Source organism: Atta colombica, unplaced genomic scaffold, assembly GCF_001594045.1.
Source record: "Atta colombica isolate Treedump-2 unplaced genomic scaffold, Acol1.0 scaffold18, whole genome shotgun sequence".
Lineage (NCBI taxonomy): Eukaryota > Metazoa > Arthropoda > Insecta > Hymenoptera > Formicidae > Atta > Atta colombica.
This window is the reverse complement of record NW_017259271.1, coordinates 732,626-754,552: the sequence shown is the minus strand read 5'-3', so window position 1 is coordinate 754,552 and position 21,927 is coordinate 732,626. Positions and strand designations below refer to the sequence as shown.

The 21,927-nt window shown below is 30.7% G+C and overlaps 1 protein-coding gene across 1 annotated transcript in view; it reads right to left on the bottom strand.

The window, feature by feature from the left end:
• Positions 1–21,927, bottom strand: part of LOC108686419 — a 127,276-nt gene that overhangs the window by 19,692 nt on the left and 85,657 nt on the right. The gene's annotated exons all lie outside the window — the stretch shown is intronic.

The window sequence follows — 21,927 nt, the reverse complement described above, 5'->3', positions numbered from 1 at the left end:
GGAAAGATTTCATTTATTTATAATCCCAATCGATATTATAAACAATAAATATAACTCCTTTATGTTTCAATAACTAATCACTCACTAGCCCTTAAATATTAATTCAAAAATCTAAAATAAAAACAAAAGTTAAGAAATATAATTGGAGGAAAATGTATTTAATGATCATTTTTTTTTATAAATTCACTACTAAGCGCTCTTGCATCTAATTGACATATTTCGTTGGATCTAAAAGTATAGACCAACCAAACAAATTCAAGAGTTCACGCTCAGTCAGGCTCAGTGTAGTACCGATTACTGAATACACTCAAAACTCCTAAAAGTATTCATAAAAATGGAGAGTGAATATAAATAATAAAAAAATATTTAGTCAACATTTTATTCATAATTTTTTATTCGATATTTTTATATTGAGCAAAAAATATTAAATATTCGATATTATCGAATAATGAATAAACATCCCTAGACTCCATATTTAAGTGTATGCAAAGAGAAATGAAGTCCACTCCATCTCTCTTCCTTGTCTAGGAGCATACGACTTGTCACATACAAAAATAAAATTGTTTTATTTGTTTTTGAAATAGAATTTTTCCCACAAAAACGACAAATTCTCTCGTAAAACATGATATAAATGTCTTTTTACAACTAGTTTTATTATTGAAGAAAAAAAAGGTAAAATGTATATTACGACGACCTCATTATTTCAATAATATGTTGTCAAGATCATGATCCTGAGTCACCTCCAATAAATTTTAACCGTCGCTCGTTATTCATTTAGAAGTTATTAACAACAAAAGTTTAAAAAATAATGACATTTTTCTGCTATATGAAAAATTTTTTTGTTTTAAAATTTTATGACTTTCCACGCAAAGCGATTCTCGTCAAACTTTCCCCTTGTCAAGGGGCGCGTGACATTCCACGTAAAGTGATATTCATCCGCCTTATCTATCTTCCTGCTTCAGGGATGCACGATTTTCACGCGAAGCGACTTTTACCTCACCTCCTTCTCTGTTTTAGAGGCGCATGATTTCCATGCGCGGAAACGACTTTCACTCCACCTTCCCTCCCTTGCTTCAGGGGCGCAACACTTCCACGCGGAGCGATTTTCACTTCACCTTCCTCTCCCTGCTTCAGGTAGGCACGACTTTCACCCCATCTCCTTTCCCTGTTTCAATATTATTTCTTAAACATTTTTGTTAATAACTTCCTAACAAATAACGAGCACAGTTATAATTTATTAATAGTGACTCAGGATCAAGATCATTGAAATCGATGAAATCGTCGGTAATGCAGTTTTACCGAAAAAAATTCCGGTTTTTGAAGGAGCACTACTTCTGAACATTTATCTCTTAGCATTGTTCGTTTTCATAATTCGACAAGTGATATTACATTTTCTTTATTACTAGCTATAAAGCTTTTGTATTTAAAAAATGTCTAGGTGACACTCTAGTTGTAAAAATGTAAGTTTTTACTTTTGTTCAATTTTAATATAAGTTTCACATATATTATATTATGTTAGCAGAATGACTCCCACGTAGCACAACAGCGCAAACTTGCAAAGCGTTTTGGCAGCGCTCTTGTGACTGCAAGAATCTCCCAAAACTGTTATCAGTTACGCACTTTCATTGCATGAGAATTTGACAGATTTTAAGTCACACTGAAATATAAAAAAATAATTATGCGCGTAAAAAGCGCTTTAAAAATGTTTGCACTTCAGAAGCGATTTAGAAGCACCTTTTTAGCGCAGAAATCGATTTTGCAGTATTATTTAAGAAAATTTGATAATAAAATTAACAAAAAATTTGTTGAAAATTTTTTAAAATATCTAAATTTACAAATACGAAAGCCTCGGCTAGTTTCGGAGATACGTATATAATATATAATAATTATAATATCACATACACTTTGATGGAATAATTTTACTAAAATTATTACATATTTTGGAACACTTTTTAATAAAATTTTAGTATTTCAGAAAAATTTCAGCAAATTTTCAGCAATTTCGAAATGTTTCAAAACGTGGAATAATTTCAGGAATAATTTTTGCAATAATTCTTTTACTAGATCGCGCGCGCGCGCGCGCACGCACGCACACATATTATGCAAAATTATGTACAGAGTGAACCATTAGAATAGACAAAATTATATTTGAAATTTCCGCCATATTAAAATTCACCTGTAGCTGCTACTTTGCATTGAAGGCAGACGCGTGAATGAAACATTTCTGACTTCAAAGTAGTTAAGTCGATTATGAAGGAGTATAAGCGAAGGACAGCGATCATTGAAAGTTTGTATGCCGGAAGGATATCAAGAAATATAATAACGTTTTTTGAATATTCGAAATCAACGACCTATGATGTTGCCAAGAGATAAGCAGCTTCAGAAGAATTCGAGGAAGATTCTCTGGCAAAGAAGAAACATGCGAAGGAAAAAACAACAACGACTCCGGAATTCGTCCAAAGAACTCAAGAGCTCATTTTGGAAGAGACTTCGATTAGGAAATTGACGGCCGTTTTGAAAGAGAACTATTTGAACGTTCTTCAGATTATTGAAGAAGATTTGAGGTATACATCGTACGTCTTTAAATATCTCTCAAATTTATGGGCGCTGACAGAATTACTCCCACGTAGTACAACAGCGTTTTCACTTATATTATGTGTGTATGATATTCATAATCGACTCGATCATTTTGAAGTTAAAAATGTTTCATTTGCGCATTTGTCTACTTCAATGCAAAGTAGCAACTACAGGTGAATTCTGATATGGCAGAAATTTCAAAGGACCTCGCACAAACCTTATGAAAATTGGATTTCGATGGAATTGGCTAAAATTTGATATGTTGTAGATTTTGTTGTCCTGATAAAAAGTCTTCACAGGCAGGATCCTTTATAATATAACCGTTTGATCTCTACGATGTTACTTTTTGAAACTGCTTAATATCGCAATATCTCATTACTCAGTACCCAAGTGCCATGGTGGCTTTCCTACGTCATTATTTACACTTTATATGTATATTTTTAAATAAAAAAACAAAAGATATTGACTCGAGATCGATAATCTGATTTTAGATATTAAGTCCATATTGCTTTATGTCTATGCTGTGGAAGTTTGAACACATGTGGCGCACGAAGAAACACTGCGCTTTGTATATATAATATTAGGTCTGTATTTTATTGCTACATTCTCTGAATTGGTGTATATGAGGCAATTAATTGAAGTAAAATAAACACATTTGTTTCATTTCAATTTATTGCATCAATTCAGAAAATACCGCAATAAAAAACAGAGTTTGAGTAGGTCGCCACAACATGTTGCTTCATTTCAGGGAATACTCGACTTGCACACAGCGAATCTTTATGCACGTTCCGGGATCGTGTCTGAACTTCTGCGATTTATTCATGCCAATTAAAGGATTAACAACTTTCCATTTTTCCATTTAATTATGTTTTGCTTTTCACTGAGAACAAAAGTTTTTAACTATATTTTTAAGGTTACCAGATAGTTTTGTTTCATTAAGAATTCACTTTTTGGTCACATGTGATTATTTATACACGTTTCAAACTAATTTTATTTTAAGTTTTAACAAAGTTCAATACTTAAGTAACTTACAAGGGAAATTTTATAACTGTCCGGAACCGACTTAATTCTCCATGAAATATATTGTGAAACACGAAAATCTAAGAAGCAGCTTTTTTATACGTGCACTAATTCATGTTTAGGGGGCTAAAACACATCTTTGAAAAAAAACGATATTTTTCTTTCGAACCGAATATTATCGGAAGTATAAAAGATAGAAAAAAGATTTTAAACAGAAGTTGTACGGTTTCAAGGGTACTTCAAAGTTGTAAAAAAAAAAATTTTTTTTATTTTTTTGTTTAACAAAATACTCTCACCACCCGTAATTTTCTTAAATTTTCAATTTTTATTTACCAAATTAAAGATTATTTTTTTACAAATTCAGCCATGTAATAAAAAGTTACATTACGACATATCATTTTCGAGAATTAATTATTAACGTTATCCATGCTCATATATGTAATTATCATTAGAATAATAAAATATAAAAGATTTAAGTAAAATTTGTATAATTTTTTACACGTGTGTGCATTTAGACTTTGTAAATATATATTTTTAAGGTATATATATATATATACAGTACCGGTCAAAAGTTTAGACTCACCTCTATATTTATGCATTTTATATCAATAATCAACATTTTTAGCATCAAATGTTAGTTAAAAATTTCCGGTGTAAAGCAAAACGGTCGATGAATTAAAAATTACCATAAAAATAATTGAATTATATAACTTTATTTATATTTTAGACTCTTCAAAATAGCCTCCTTTAGCCTGCAAAACAGCTGTACATATTTTTGGCATCCTTTCTATCAATTTCTTCAAAGTCAGAGTGGAAATTTCAGTCCAAGATACTTGCAGGAACTTCCACAGTTGGTTTTGATTCATTGGTCTCATTTTTCTATCCAATTCATCCCACAACAGTTCAATTGGGTTTAGAACAGGTGATTGAGGGGGCCAATTCATGTATTTTAACTCTTTTTGCTTTTCTTTGTTGTTAATATAGTTTCTGTACAATTTTGATGTATGTTAGGATCATTATCCTGTTGGAAAACAAAAAACCACGACCAGCTATTTTCTTTCCAGACGGAAAAGCATGGAATTTTAAAATACTGTGATATTGCCGTTGATCCATAATCCCTTCGATTTTTACGAGATCGCTAACTTTTTTTCCAGCAAAACATCCCCAAACCATAATCGAACCACCTCCATATTTCACGATGGTATCACACAATGCTCTTTCATACGTTCGCCGATCTGGCGACGAATCCCTTCCTATGTTTTTTCCCAAAAAGTTCGAATTTTGATTCGTGAATAATACTTTTTCCCATTGATTAATCGACCAGGTTTTATGTTTCTTTGCCCATTGCAATCTTTTGACCTTATTTTGTTTACGTAGCAGTGGTTTTCTAGCAGCCACACATCCTTTTAATCCATGATCACGAAGTCGACGTTGGATAGTCGTTACAGATACAAGCTTCTCTCTGGTAGCATTCAGTTCTTCGCGAATTTCTGGTGCAGTACGAAGTCGCGAACGCTTACTTTGAACACAGATGAACTTATCTTCACTTTTTGAGTTTTCCTTACTTTGGGTTTTCCAGAATGATGGCGGCTAGTGTTTAACCCGGTTTCTTGCTTTCTTCTTAACGTCCTCACAACTGCAGTCTGAGAAACCTTAGTTTTCGACGATATTTGTCGTGTAGAATATCCTTCTTTATGTAGTGCTGCAATTACGGTACGTGTTTCTACGTTTAATTCTTTTTTTCGACCCATTCCGTGTACTATAAACGGAAGAAGTAGTAATATATAATAAATAACTCTTATAATTCTATGGTTTTTATTTTTATAAAATATGTTTTCAATTGTAAATTTCCACTAGAATTATAACTGAGCTAATTAAACTTAAACAAAGAGAATAAAGGATAATTGATAATAATAACACATTGAGAACACTGAGTAGTAACGCAGCCAGACTAAAACGACGCGCATAATGTATAATGTAAACAATCTTTTCGAAATAGTGTAAACGTGAACAAGTGGATGTTAAATAGCATGTATCAACATTTTGATTGATATTCAAATGTTCCAATACCATCAAACTCAATGTTTCAATTGAGATTCAATGTTTTAATACTGTTAAAGTCAATGTTATTTACAAAAATATATCATTTCAAACGCTGAGTCTAAATTTTTGACCGGTATTGTATATGTGTATACACACACACACACACACACACACACACACACACACACACACACACACACACACACACACACGCTTCTTTAACATTTAATTTCTTCCATGAATAAAAATTAAAAACAATTTTATTCACATCCATTCTTTTATAATAAAATTATTGTATAAGATTGGTATCTTTAAAAAATAAATTTTTAAAAAATTGTTGCATTAAAATTATATTGAATTGTTAGAAAATCTCACGTTTGAAGAAATTGTCACGTGTAAAAAACTATAAAAATTTTACTTAAAATCATATATCTCATTGTTCTCTTTTCATATATCTCATTGTTCCGACTGGAACATCTGATCTGGAAACATCTGAAGATCTATCTGTGGCTGGGAAGCAGTTGAAAAAAGAAATTATATTGCAAATAGTTTGTAAATTAAATATATAAAGTAATGAAAATAGGATTAAAATATACAAAGTATATAAACATATGTAAAAATGAAAATTTATTATTAATAACATTATATAGTTACATTTTCGTAAGAAATTGTTTTAAAAGTTCGTTTCTTTCTCTTTGAATCGAATTGTTTTCTTTTGTTAATTGTTCCATCGCTTTTATTTGTTCCTTCTCAACTGCAACCAATTTTTTTTTCACATTGTAAATCTTCTTTGAAGTTCATCTTTTTTGGTCACTATTTAATGTACAACGTCTGGAAACTAAATCTGAAAAACATTTTTACTGAACTCGGCCTATCGTTTAAATATTCATTTTCTAATGTGCAATTAGAATTATTATTATTGACATCAATATTTAATTCTATAAATGAACTAGCAATCGGATTAAACAAGAAGATCTTGCATTCGAATGTGGACAGAATAGAAGAAGTTCATTAAAAAGCAATTTATTAAAAAGCTACTTGGAAAAGGCAAGGATCGACTGAAATTTAAAATGCTGCTTGGTCTTGACACAGTTGTAAATGCCTTGACTAAACAAGGATATTGTCGAAGTTATGAAAAAAAATTTCTGCTCAATAGAATGACGTCCGTTCTCATAGCATGTTGAGCGATGCGGAAAATACACCATTCAGCGGATAGTTTCGTAGCGCTCTTTACTGCTGAATGCGCCCATTGATAATAAGTGATTAGATAATAACTGGACGGTAATTTATGATATAAATTTATGTACACATTCAATATAACAAATGGACAGTATAAGAATATTCACAGTTTTATGTTCAGTCATTGCAGTAGTTTTGTAATAATTATATTTGTATAAAAGAAAATACAAAAATTATTACTGTATAGTATTTTTTTCACTATAATAGGTTGGAACTAACAGAAGAAATCTATTTCGATTATCAAGAACCTTATAAACTACATAATTCTGAAATAATTGAAGATAATGAAGAAGCATGAAGTGAAGATGATTTAAATTTTCATCCTCAATGTTCAAATGATGACACAGAATTTGACAGTTCTTATAAAAAACGAGCTATGGAGTATTGGCGGAATTGGGACATTAATGAAAAAAACAAAAACAAAAGGAATCCGCTAAAATCAGTGCAAAATAAATTTAGAAGAGTTTCATCTGAACGTCAATTAAGACGATGGGAAGAACAATTACATTCAGGTGAAAATCGTATAGAAAAGTTATCTTACATCTCCAAATTTACACATGATAACTAGTTCACGATATCGATTTACAAAGGTAGGCTTTACAAGCTGAAAAAGAAATAGGAAATTTAAATCCTATATTTAAAGTTAAAACAGTTGGGTATTAAAATTAAAAAATTCCCATCGTTTTGAATTGTTTTGAGAAAAATTAAAAATTATTAGAGAAATTTGTAACTAGAAGAACAATAGAAGATTTTGTTAATTTGCAAAATAGTTGATGATTTTCTGAAAACAGTGAAATCACTTAATGAATAGTTCGGATCTGAAAATGTTTTTAATTCTGATCAAAATGATTTCAATTGGAAATTCATTCTGAAAGGTCATTATCTAATGAAAGAGTAGAGTATGAAGAAAGTAGAGTGTGTTGTGCAATCTATTATCAACAACACACTCATATACCATACAATCAATAATATTGTGTAATAGAAATTTGCTGTTATCTTTATTTATTGTATTGAAAGAAACTAATAGTATATTTGAATCAAGAATACAAGTAACCTTATTTATAGTACAATAAAAATGTTATTGTAAAAGCATCGAAATCTGTTAAAACGACTTCAGGTAATTAAATAAATTTTCTTTAATAATACATTTTCAGATATTGTTTTATTATTAAAAAGGAAATATAAATTTGCAAACGGAATAATATAATGAAATATAATGAAATATAATGAAATTTTAAGTCTCATTTCTGGGATATATTTTATATTATTAATTCAACATTTATATTTCTTACCATTTTAAAATGTGATTAGAAGAAGCTTATTTTTCAAACATTGTTTCTAATAGCGTCCTTTTTATCGATTTATGGATTGTCCTAATATTATTTCAGATTTAACATCTGCAGGAAAACGTATTACTACTATGATTATATAGAAAGGCACTATAGGGAAAATACAATCGTTAGATTTTTACGGATTTAGAATTTGGAAAAATTTTGCTAAAAGATTTTCAAATATTGTTTTATTATTAGAAAATAATATAAATTTACATGAATGAAATAATATAATAAAATTACAATCTCTGATATATAATCAATTGTCATCCCCGCGATATCACAACTTATTTAAATATTCGTTTAAAAGTAATTATACAAACAAAAGACCAGAAGAATTTGAAAATCCAGTAGAATTTAGTTTTGACAAACATCATGTGATATCGAAGATTGCAATAATATAATTGTAATAAAAGGTGCAAGAAGTCATTATGTTTAAAATGTTTAACATTTTTTCATCGAGTATTATTATTGTAATGAGTATAATGAGTAAACGAAAAATATAAATTTATTAAATGTGTATAAACATTTAGAAATCATTTTATTACTAAGTATAATATATATGTTTTGAAATTATTACGTAAACGACAAGTAAATAAGATTAAAGCGTAAAACTGAAAATAACATTAAGAGAATAATCTTAAGATATTATATGAAAATAATGTACAGAAATGAATAAAAAAGTTTTACTCACAAGGAGAAATAATAAAAATTATTATAACTCTTAACATTATTTATAATTTTTAATATTACAAATATCATGTCAATTTCCTTATTCATTGATTTTGTATTTTATCATTTTGACGACAATTATTTACGCATATGAGCATGGATAGCGTATATAAGGAAGCGTTAATAATTAATTCTCGAAAATAATATGTCGTAATGTAATTTTATTATACATGACTGAATTTAAAAGAATAATTTTAATTTGGTAAAAATAATTGAAAATTTAAGAAAATTACGGTAGGGGTATTTTGTTAAATAAAAAAATATAAAAAAATTTTTTTTTCTTTATAACTTTAAAGTACTTTTGAAACTGTACAACTTTTGTTTAAAAAATTTTTTTCTATCTTTTATACTTCCTTTTATACAATATTTGGATAATATCGAAGGAAAAATATCGTTTTTTTTCACAAGGATATTTCACTCCTTAAATATGAGTTAGCGTACGTAATAAAAATACATATCTCTTAGATTTTCGTGTTTTACGACATATTTTATGGAGAATCAATCGATTCCGGACAGTTGTAAAATTTCCCTTGTTATTTACTTATTGTTATTGTTATTCACTAAGAAAAGTAACTTCGTTACTCATTCGTTACTAAAAATGATAACGAAATCAGTAACTTCGTTATTTTTTTATGTAACGCTGACAACTTTGTGTAATGTGCATGGAAACAAAATTTAAATCAAATGCAATATTTTGGAGACATTTATATACTTTAATATCATGGCTGAAAATATCCTTGTGTCAATAGTTTGTGCATAGTTTGGGGACATGTTTATGTTACTTGCATGATTTGAGTCTTATATATAATTTTTGTCTGTCGTTACTAGACAGACAAAAATTATATATTATATATACAGACTCTTGCGCTGCTAGTACCATAATGATCAGATTTGATATGAACAATGCCTTATATCAAGATTTGGCGAGATTTCGACTGATTTCAATTTAAAATTTAAAAAGCTGAAATATGCTTAAAGAGTCATAAAGTACGTTGGTAATTCCGACGTCTTATCTCATCAACCCGCGCGCAGTCTAAATGTCGAACACATTCGACATAAGAATACTTAAGTTATGACACAAATGTTTCCAAAATATTAATTCTCCCATATAGAAAGGAAGATATATTAGACATATTGAGAACTATTGTGTACTATTCAGATTTCTATGGTTACTATTTAATTTCTATAGTTATTTTCTATAGTTATTGAATAGTAATTGTCGGCGACTAAATGCATGAATAATAATTAAATAATAACAAGAACTATTGGCGCATATAGTTCTGAAAAATGACTATTCGTGATTACATAATTGAACAGTATTTAAATAGTAACTACAACTATTGATGAATAGTTCTGAAAAGTAACTATTGAAAGGATGCAAGTAATATTGGCCTTACTCATTACCAAGTTGACATCGATCTTTGTGCATAAAATTTAACACTTTATATTTATGTTTGCACAAATATTTTGTAAATAATAAATAATATTTCGAAATAGATTTCTTAAATGACTTAAATAATAAGAAATAATTAAAAAATGTAATTATTGATATAAGATATTATAAAATACTAGGATATAGGGTATAAAAAAATAACCAATCGGTTATATAACCGATAATTGTTGTTTAACAGTGTGTTAAAAAATAAGTTTGATTACTATTAATAAAATTAATAAAATTGGCAGCAGTGAAAAGTGCTGCGTTCCTCTTCTTCCATCAGTAATGCAGAAAAACGTGATAAAATAAAACAAAGAGAAGTCCCGAATAATTCGAAAGACAATTTTGAATGAAATTATTTATTTATTTGATTCATTCGGTTAGATTAAGTTAATAGATTTTATTTAATATTATTTGCTAAGCTTATTGGAAGCAAAAGAAGCGTACCACGGCATATCCTGCTTCAAATGAAATGGAGCAGTGACACAGATCACTCAAAAAAGCGATAATGTATAACACTAATAATTGGACAGACGTTTTACTCACAATCTTCCTCGGACTAAACTAGTTACAAAGAAGATGTTAAAGCAATATCTTCTTCGGCCGAACTCGTTTATGGCCAAATTCTTCGCTTATCAGGTGAGTTCTTCGTTGACGAAGAATAGTCTAAAGATCACATATTCATAAAAAAGTTTCAAGAATACAAGTGGAATGTTAGAACCACACCAACAGCGCATCATTCCAAGAAAAGAGCATTCATTCACATAATACTACACTCATGTACACACGTCTTCGTTAGAATCGAAGCTATCAGAAAGCCATTGGAACAACCCTACGAAGGCCCGTACTCGACCTACCTTCCGACTATGTATAGTGAATGTCAAAGATCAACCACAAGCATGTCAACTGAAAGACTTAATCAGCATTGTTGAAGCGTTCGTTCTTAAATCAGACGACCCAAAACGTGAACATAGACATCGCAGAATCCAATCTTCCCTCCACAACATCTTCACAACCTGTGAAAAACATATGTAGCTCCTAAAAAGCGCATCACTTTTGCAACTTAGTAACCAAAGTCACTCAGGGGGAGTAGTGTAGCGGCTATGATATCTTTAATAGACAACTCGTTCTTTTGAGGACGAGCCCAAAGGAACTAAGAAGTTGAAAACAATCACGAGGAACTCGCGGCTTCTGGAAAGAGTTTTCGCTGGACGATTCGTTAACTGTAACTTTAAAAAAAGGCTGAATAAAGTTTAATAGAAGAATATAAAAGCGATCATTCCTCTCCTGAGTATCCTCGGCATAAATACGCGAAGACACGCTACCAGATGTATAAGTTTAAATCCGCTGTTTTTTAGTCAGAAAAACATTTTTTTTTCCTAGGAAGCAAAAACAAATTTATTCAAAGTACTTGCTCTCGCTAACTATATACTTTTCTTATCTTTCGGGCAATTTGTGTATACCACGCCAAAAAAATTCCTCATCTTTCGAGGCATTCATCAAGCCATTTTCGGACATCTTCGTAAGACTCGAAGTGTTGCTCAGCGAACGCGTGGCCCATCGACGAAAACAGGTGATAGTCAGAAGGTGCCAGGTCTGGTGAGTAAGCGGAATGGGGTAGCACTTCCTAGTTGAGTGTTTCCAAGTAGTTTTGGACCATTGTTGATGTGTGCGATGGTGTGTGGAGGAAAATCAGCTTGTCATGTCTTTTCCGATAATGCGGCCTTTCTTCACACAGAGCACGGTGCAATTTGGTCAGTTGTTGGTGGTAGCGGTGAGCATTAACAGTTTCATTAGGTTTTAACAACTCGTAGTAGATGACACCCTCCTGATCCCACCAAACGCACAGCATCATCTTCGTCCGAAGCGATTGATCTTGAGGAAGATGTTGATAGTTGAGCGGGATCAACCCAAGATTTCTTGCGTTTAGAATTCTGAAAATAGATCCACTTTTCATCACCTGTCACAATCCGATGCAGGAACGACTTTCTTTTTTGTCTGGCAAGCAGATTTTGGCGCTCCATCTGCCTATCGTTCAGTTCATGCGACACTCATTTTCCGATCTTTTGAATCTTCCCCATGGCATGTAGCCGCATGGAAATGGCTGCTTGAGAAACACCCAATTGCTCGGCAAGCATTTTTTGCGATTGGGTATCGTCCTCGTCCAAAAGAGCCTGCAATTGACAGTCTTCAACCTTCATTTTCACGCTTCTTGTCACTCAGGTCAAAATTGTCACTGAACCGGCGAAACCAATCTCTGCACGTTGTTTCCGATAAAGCATTGTCGCCATAGGCCTCCACAAGCATTCGATGCGATTCGGCAGCCGATTTCTTTAAATTGAAGCAGAAAAGCAAAGCTTCCCGCATATGCTTTTTTTTTAGCAAAAAACTAGACATGATTACGAAAGAAAAAATGTATATTGTTGTATGAAATTGCTGATGATGTGCACTGGTTAATGTTGACAGATGTCAAACACATAAAAAAAAGTGTGTTGTGTGCTTAGGGTAGCTTTGTATGCTCATTAATGCCACCTATGAGCAAACAGCGAATTTAAGCTTATACCTGATTTTGACGATTAATGCCATCTTCATGTTCAAAACTTTTCAAACGACCCTCGTAAAACGTTTATTTTTAATGTAAAAGAACTATTTTAAACTTTTAAAACTTTTACAGCGTTTATCTACAAATTTAGCTAACGTTTTTACATCATCTATAATCTACAATATTTTTATAATAGATCCCAGATGTTCGTTTATTGAAAAAAGTACTTATAATTTTATATGGAAGTTACATGTAGAGACCGGGGCAAGTTGTTACATGAAATAAGTTGTTATAGGTGGCAGCACATTTTTATGAATTTCTATATGATCCTTATGATTCTTACTCTATAACTTTACTTAGTTTAGTCGTCATATTTGAACTTTAGAAGATGCTACACAAGTTTTCTTAATTTTCACTATTAAAGTAAATATTTCGTTATATAAATCGCTTGTGTTATTGTATATATAAATTAGAGGTATGTGATTATTCTTTTATATGTGATATTTCTTTTATATACAATTGATTATAATAACACATTTCATTTGAACAAATCGATATATGTATTGATTTCCGATTTGTATTTTTTTGAATTAAAAATGGAAGGTTGAGGCAAATACATTTCGGGGCAGGTTGTTACAGTGTAACAACTTATCTCATTGAAAACAATTTTTTTTCTTCTACAGAATGATGCACAGACATTTATAAATAGACTGCCTATTTCGTCTCCATGTTGAAGACAACGCTGGGCAGTATCATGTTTGTATTCACTCCACTCTCACGTGTATAAATCATACAGATAATAACATCTTAATAATTAGTATTTTTATATAAATTTATGCGATATTCACAGACAGGACGCATACATATGCAAATATAAATTAATGCCTAAAGACTCCTTAATGATACAAAATGGTTGAATACAGAGCAATAGGAGTTAAACACAGTAATTTTTGTACAACCAAATGGTTAACAAAACAACTTTATTAAATATTAATCCGTTTACATGATTCGACTCACTGAAATGAATTAGTTTGTAAGAAAAAATATTTTTGTAAGTACATCATACTGTCTCTGAGGATGACTTAAAAGTGAGTCAAAACATGTAAGCCGATTAATTATTAATAAAGTTGTTTTGTTAATCGTTTAGTTTGCACAAGAATTACCGTGCTTGACTCTTATTGCCCTGTTATCCAACCATTTCATACATGTGCATATGTAAACTGAAACAAGGACAATTTAGAACCAGGTTCATCTCTTTCTATCATATTGGGTCAGCAGTCTAATTATAAAGATCTGTGGAATGATTCGATCTTACAAAAAAAAAAAAAAACAGGATCTGTAAATATAAAAAGACATGCAACAGTAGCAACAAAGGAAGTTCAAGCCACCTCTCTGTGAGAAAAACAATAAATGCATATAATATTAATTTTATGACTTTTTAACGTTAACTTTAATAAATAATTAAGGAAAAAGTTTTTGTAATAATGTACTTTTTAAATTTTATATTATAAAATAAATGTTCCCTGTGAAGTATTTGGTGTTTGATTTTTCATTGTAATCTTGAATTTACACACACACACACACACACACACACACACACACACGCACGCACACTCGCACTCGCACTCGTACTCGCGCGCGCGCACACACACACACACACACACACACACACACACACACACACATTTTAAGTGATATTGTAAATGTAACAACTTGCTCCACAGTGGGATAAAATTGGAGATTTCAATCTGTAATGTATCAATAATTTCATCACTTCTTTTCCGCCAAACATTGTTATCATCAATTAAATAACTTGGTCAAAAAAAATAAAAGAAAACTAAATATATTTAAATAAAGGAAAATTGAAAAAAAACTAAAATTTCTACAAGATAATTGTAGTTTTGCGAGAGAAAAAAGCTTTAAATTTTACACCCAGAAAAAAATTATATTTAAATTTAAAAAATTGTATTTTTTACAGCAATAATCTTAATATTGATTAAAAATATAAAAAAATGCATTTGGAACGTCCCATACTGAATCTGAAGAACACGAGTGTGCCAGAATCAATCACGTAAGCTATAACGTAGTGTTCGCATTCACAGATAGGTTCCGTCGTAGGACTTATCCTACGAATCTTACAACACTGCTTAAAGATTGCTCTCTCTTGATGAATAAGAATGCAGAAGAAGGACGTAGCGATGTTAGCGTTCTTGTATCGGCGCAGAGAAAGTGCCATATATTATAGGTTCTTGAGTTCTAAAGTATTTTGCAATATTCGAAAGAATTATGTGAGATTCGTAGATATAATACTTAATTGAGGATTCATAAATATACCATAATATCTAATTTTTTTCGTAAGTATTAATCTTGTAATATGTTTCAATCTCCCGCAACTCGCGGTCTGAAGAAACTACACATAGTAATGTTGTGCTTAGCGCCGAAACACTACCGTGTCTTCTGATACATTGGAACACCAGTTAACCTAATTTCACATTCTTGTATGTATATAGCAGCATTAAAAGAAGAATGTTGCAAAAAGGCGTATTTTGCCTTTCTCGCGAATAATAAAGCAAATCTCATACAATATCGATTATTACGGAAAATTTTCAAAAATGTTTCAACCTTTCATATCTCATATGCAACAGTTCTAAAAAGATTCTGCAATATGTCATATGAAACGTTTTAACAGAAGTGTTTCTAAAATTTATCGTAAGTAATAAATTGAATAATATTTAAACAGGTACATATTATGAAATTATTCGAAGGGGATTCCGATCGGAATTATTCGATTATTTCCTAGATTTCTATTGTATTTTCTAGAGACCTAAAAAGAAACGCGAGATTGGATAGATGTCTATTAGATGTAGCAGGCGTTTACATCTGAAATAACATTAAAAAATATTAATTTTAGGCGTCATGTGACTTTGTATTATTTTCTGATTATTGTGTTTTATTAAATATGCAGAAACCTAATATCCACAATAGCAAATCTTTGTTTATGAAATATTCTTTTAAATTACAAGTAGGACCGCAATATTTAGAAAATTAGCGCCCGAGTTTATCTGAAAGTCCTTTTCTTATTCCCTAATGCATAAATGTACTTACTAATTATAAAACAAATAAATAATTAAATAATATAATATTTTTTCCCAGGAAGGAATAAAAATCGATTAAATATCGAATAAACTCATACAACATCGGAAGTTTTCAGAAATCTCTCAAAAATTTTTCAACTGAAAAATAAAATATTTCATGTAAATTACTAAATATGTCTGCAATATTTCTGAGACAGCTCTGGAATAGCAAAATGTTCGTAATTCTTGCACATGAAACCTTATTGAGAGATTGAAATGTAGAAAGAATCTGCAATTTTTTCAAAAAGGTTTCAGCTATTTCTAGTATTTCAAAAATTTAAATATATATTTAATATTTATATTTATTTATATTTATTTAAATTTATTATGTCGACATAATAAATTAAAATATTATTTCGGTTAAACAATTCAATTAAACATATATTTAAACATAATTTCTGAAGACTTAAAATTTATTAAGAGTTTTTGTGATCTATTTACAGATTATGAAACTTATTGAATAACTTATAAAATTCCTGTATATGTTCTTACCATTATACATATTGGGTATGGGAAAAAGTTTGTCGTAATTTTTTAGTAAAATTGAAGTGTTTTTCTTAGAGTATTGAAATCAATTTATTTAAACCAAATATGCTCCATATTTATTTTCTATAATATTTTGCCATTTTTGGGGAGCCATAATTTCATCGCGATAGAACTTCTGTGGTTTCTGATCGAAAAACTGCTTCAAGTAATTTTCACAAGTCTCTTTTGAAGCTAGCTTTACACCATTAAGGGAGTTCTGCAGAGACCTAAACAAATGATAGTCTGAAGGTGCTATGTCAGGACTATACGGTGGATGCATTAAAACTTCCCAGCCAAGCTCTCGCAATTTTTGTCGAGTCATCAAAGATGTATGTGGTCGAGCGTTGTCGTGATGGAAGACGACACCTCTCCTATTGATTAATTCTGGTCGCTTCCTCTCAATTGCTTGTTATAATCTCTGCAGTTGTTCACAGTAGAGTTCGGAATTAATTGTTTGATTGGATGATAACAGCTCATAGTGAACGATTTTCTTCCAGTTCCACACACACACAACATCACCTTCTTCCTCGTCAATTCTGGTTTTGCGATTGTTTGCGCCTTCTCTCCTTTCTTTATCCACGATCTTTTTCTAGTTGGATTGTCGTAGGTGATCCATTTTTCATCACCAGTTATCATTCTCTTCAGAAATGGCTCAATTTCATTCCGTTTCAGTAGCGTATCACAAATGTTAATTCGGTCCATCATATTCCTGTAACACTCAACTCGTGAAGAACCCAAACATCGAGTTTCTTTTTGTATCCAGTTTTGTGTAAATGATTTAAAACTATTTTGTGGTCGATGCCTAATTCCCTGGCAATCTCTACAGTGTTCACATGCTTATCACGCTCGATTTTTACCATGATTTCATCGGACTTTTCAATGATTGGTCGACGGAGCGAGATTCTTTCACATCGAAATTTCCAGCACGAAAGCGAGCGAGCCATTTCCGTGCTACTGATTTTGATAGAATATCTTCACCGTAAATAGCACAAATTTTTTTACAAGCCTGTGCAGCATTCTTGCCTTTATCGTAGTGATACTGCAAAATGTAGCGAATTTTTTCCTTATTTATTTCCATTTTCAAAATAAAATAACTTTTGATCCATTTCACCGATTTCAATCTTTTTCGAAACAAAACAAAGGTTAAAATGTCACTTTTTAAATGCACGTCTAGTGTTGCTGATGCGATTAGTAATTGCCAACTGCTGAGCATTTAATACCATCTAGCGGGAAAAACGCCACGAACTTTTTCCCACACCCAATATATCTATTGTAATGTTAAATTAAACTTACCTATTAGAATATTGAATTGTGAACAGATTGTAATTATTTAACAAATTGTAATTATTAACTATAATTGCAATTAGAATAAAAGCAATTAAAGGGGCATGTACACCTAGATTCCTACATCAAAACGGGGCCCAACTTTGCGAATTTTTTGTGGAAGTTCGAAAGAGATAGAGAAGTCGTTTTTGCTCCATATAAAGAACATATTTCTCTATTTATTTCCTCTATTTATCATTAAAATTTTATTTAAAAATAATATAAAATGGAGTTGCGATTTAAATTTTCGTACATCATGTTTTACAAAACAGGGTTTGTGGTAACCATTGCTCGCACAAGAATCGTCTGTAAGCAAAATGGCACAAGTTTTATAAAATTGAATAGATCTTGTGCTTGACGGAATCGTTTTTTAAAATATATTGCGTTTGAATAAAATGATAGCTGATCAAAGTTAACATAATGATTTTTCACAAAAAATTTGGCTCGTTTTTGGCTACAAAAAAAACTAGAAAGACTTTTTTGATTTGCGCAAACTTGAACTGTTCTGTCGTAGAAGCGCCTATCTGTTGTCTTCAAGGCGTTTGAATTTACTTCGTCTATAATTTGTGTCCTCTATTTTTCATCGGATTGATTTATAACTCTACAAAAACGTTCTTAAAACATTATACTTTAAACTATTTTACTTTAAAATAAAAATATAAAAAAGGAAAAAATCAATTTTTTCTCCACCTCTAGATGTACATTCGCCCTTAATACTTTATAGAATATTGTATAAATATCTTATCATTAAGATCTTTTTTTGTAAATTTCAATAATTATAAAATTTAGGGCAAACGTTATTTTTCAGTTACTTTGCTGATACTTTTTATAATAAACAATTTGATGATGATGTTGCAATTTTTTATAATATAACGCTAACTAAATGCTAAGGGCATGCTTAAGTTAGAAAAATCACTTTCAAAAGTAACTTGCCATCATTACGCGTTACTGAAAAAAATAATAAATAACAAGTAAAAACATAACAAGCAACAAGTAACGTATTACAAATTAGGAGTTATTATTTTTCAGTAATAAATGATTTTTTCTGTTACAAGTAACGTTTGACTTTTCTAACTTTAATATTATTATTACGATCATAAAAAATTCACAATATTATTATCAAATCGTTATCATAACAAGATAATCAACAAAAAACGGCGTTATAATAGTAACATGCCAATTATTTGCCAACCTTGTAAATAATTGTAATTATAATTATAATTATAATTATGAGAACTGTGATTCCACTGTAAGTACAATTACATAACTCTTGGATTATTTTTATTAAATTAAAATTTAATTAAACAGCCCAGAACCTGGGTAGGCCAGTGACTTTCTCTCTCCATTCTCACTGCCTCGCTTGCCTTTCTCGCCACCACGGCGTCACTTCGATAAAACTTCAAACATGATTTTTTTCAACTTTTCTTGCCGATGAAAAAGTGGAATTTGATATTGGGCGATTTCATTATACTCCAAATGAATTTTTGGGTTTCAGAGATTCCATCTCTAAGGCAGAAATTCTCTTATAGGTAGGCATCTTCCTTTGGAAATAATATTTACTTCAAATAAATTATATACATATGAAAGTTATGTGAATAAGATATTTTTGTTTAGTAACACTTTTTGTAATTTAGGATAACTTCGGCATACTTATAAATACTTACGCGCTTGCGGGATGTACGTTGCAGAAGTAAAAATATTAGAAGAAGAATTATGATTTCAGCTTCTTACTGTTAATATTAATGAGATTATTGTAAGTTGAATCGATATTTATCATTGTAATAAGTAGCGCCATTATAAATTAAAATCTACATAAAATGATTAGTGATATCATCATCAAGTGGTAGTCGGAAGGAGCAATGTCTGGAGAATATGGATGGGGAAGAACTTCCCATTTGAGTGTTTCTAAGTAGGTTTTGACCGGCGCCACAACATGTGATCGAGCATTATGCAGGAGAATAATTTTGTCGTGCCTGGAGTAGTAGTGGGTGCGTTTTTCCTTGAGTGCTCGACTCAATCTCATCAATTGTGTTCGGTAGAGAGCCCCAGTAATGATCTCGTTCGGTTTGAGCAACTCATAATACACGACACTAAGCTGATCTCACCAAATACACAATGAGTTTTTTTCCATAAATATTCGGCTTGGCTATCGATGTTGAAGCATGGCCAGGTGGTCCCCATGATTTCCTCTTCTTTGGGTTATCGTAGTCCATTTTTCATCACAAGTGGTTATACGATGCAAAAAACTCTTTCGTTTATGCCTGGTAAACAGCATTTCACATGTGAAAAATCGGCGTTCAACATTTCTCGATTTCAGTTCATATGGAACCCAATTCCCTTGCTTTTGAATCATTCCCAATGATTTCAAACGATATGAAATTATTTGTTGAGTCACTCCTAATGTAAGTGCAAGTTCTTTTTGCATTTAGCACGAATCTTCATCCAATAATGCTTCCAATTCCACATCTTCGTACACTTTCGGTCTTCCGCTACGTTCTTTGTCTTCGATGTCAAATTCACCGTTCTTAAACTTTTGAAACTATTCACAACTTCTCTCACTTAAGGCAGCATTATCATATGCTTCTACAAGCAATCTATGAGCCTCAGCTGCAAATTTCTTCAAATTAAAGAAGTAAATCAAAAGTTCCCACAAATGACGCTTATTCGGTTCAAAACTCGACATTTTCGTACAAAAAAAAATATATGATGCTGATACAAAATCGCTAATATTTCAAGATTATGGTGTTGCCGGATGACCAATCTTACGATATGTCATTTTACATCAAACAATTTTAACTATAGTTTATTAATGGCGCCGTCTTTTGCAAACGGCGGAAACTCATTTTATTACTCCCAATATTTACTGGACAATTAATTCTTGCATCGCAATGTAATTCTAAGTAAATAATCTTGAATGCGTAGTGTACTTACATTAAAAAATCGAGATTTTTATCATTTATTTTATATAATACTTTTCCATATATTTTTATTAGAGCACAGATTTAAAAAAATACTTCTATTTATATTAAAATTTATATTAAAATTTATATTAAAATTTTTTTTTATATTAAAAAAATACTACTATTGTAAAATAACTTGTGGTCCAGATAGTAAATCGTTACCAAATTTATTGTATTTATTTACGTGGTTTAGAATAATCTATGATTTTCATACTTTTAAAAATATGTATAAAACATTCTTAATTGCAAAAAAACTTTTGTTTTGTGTTGGTGTGTGTGTGTGTGTGTGTGTGTGTATGTGTGTGCGTTGGTGTGTATGTGTGTGTGTGTTGGTGTGTGTTGGTGTGTGTGTGTGTGTGTGTGTGTGTATGTGTGTGTGTATATGCATATATATAATTATATTGTGTGGAAACTGCAGTTATGATTTTTTAATATTGGTTGTGTATATGTATATATGTACTTATACATATAATATGATTAATTAATCAAAATAGTTGGCGATATAATTATTATTTTCGAGAAATACTTTAAGATTATTTAAAAAAAGATCTGTGTACAGATCACAAAACTTTTAATAATTTTTAGATACTTCAGAAATGATATTTAAATATATATTTAGTTGATACTTAAACTAAAATATTTAAACTAAAATATTTAAATTTATTATGTTGACATATTGATTATGAATCCGCGGTCAAAATGCAAAATGGCGATCCAATATGACGGATTCGAAATCTAAAAAACGAAAATGTATTTTTGAAAGTTCTCGCAAATCCGTGGCCAGATTTATAAAATCCACGATCGTGATCAGCGAGAAATATATAATCTCCAGAAATATATTTTCATGAGATTTACATCGTTTTTTGAATTAGAATCTGTCATATTAGATCTGTCATTTTGAATTTTTGAATTTTGACCTCAGATTTGTAATCAGCGACCTCGAAAATCGCCGAGTACTAATTTTCAAGTCAATCATAGGTAAGGAAAAATGTATGCTTCAAAGGGTTAAGCAAATAACTCGTAAACTATAATAAATTATAAATTATAAATTATAAATTATAAAATT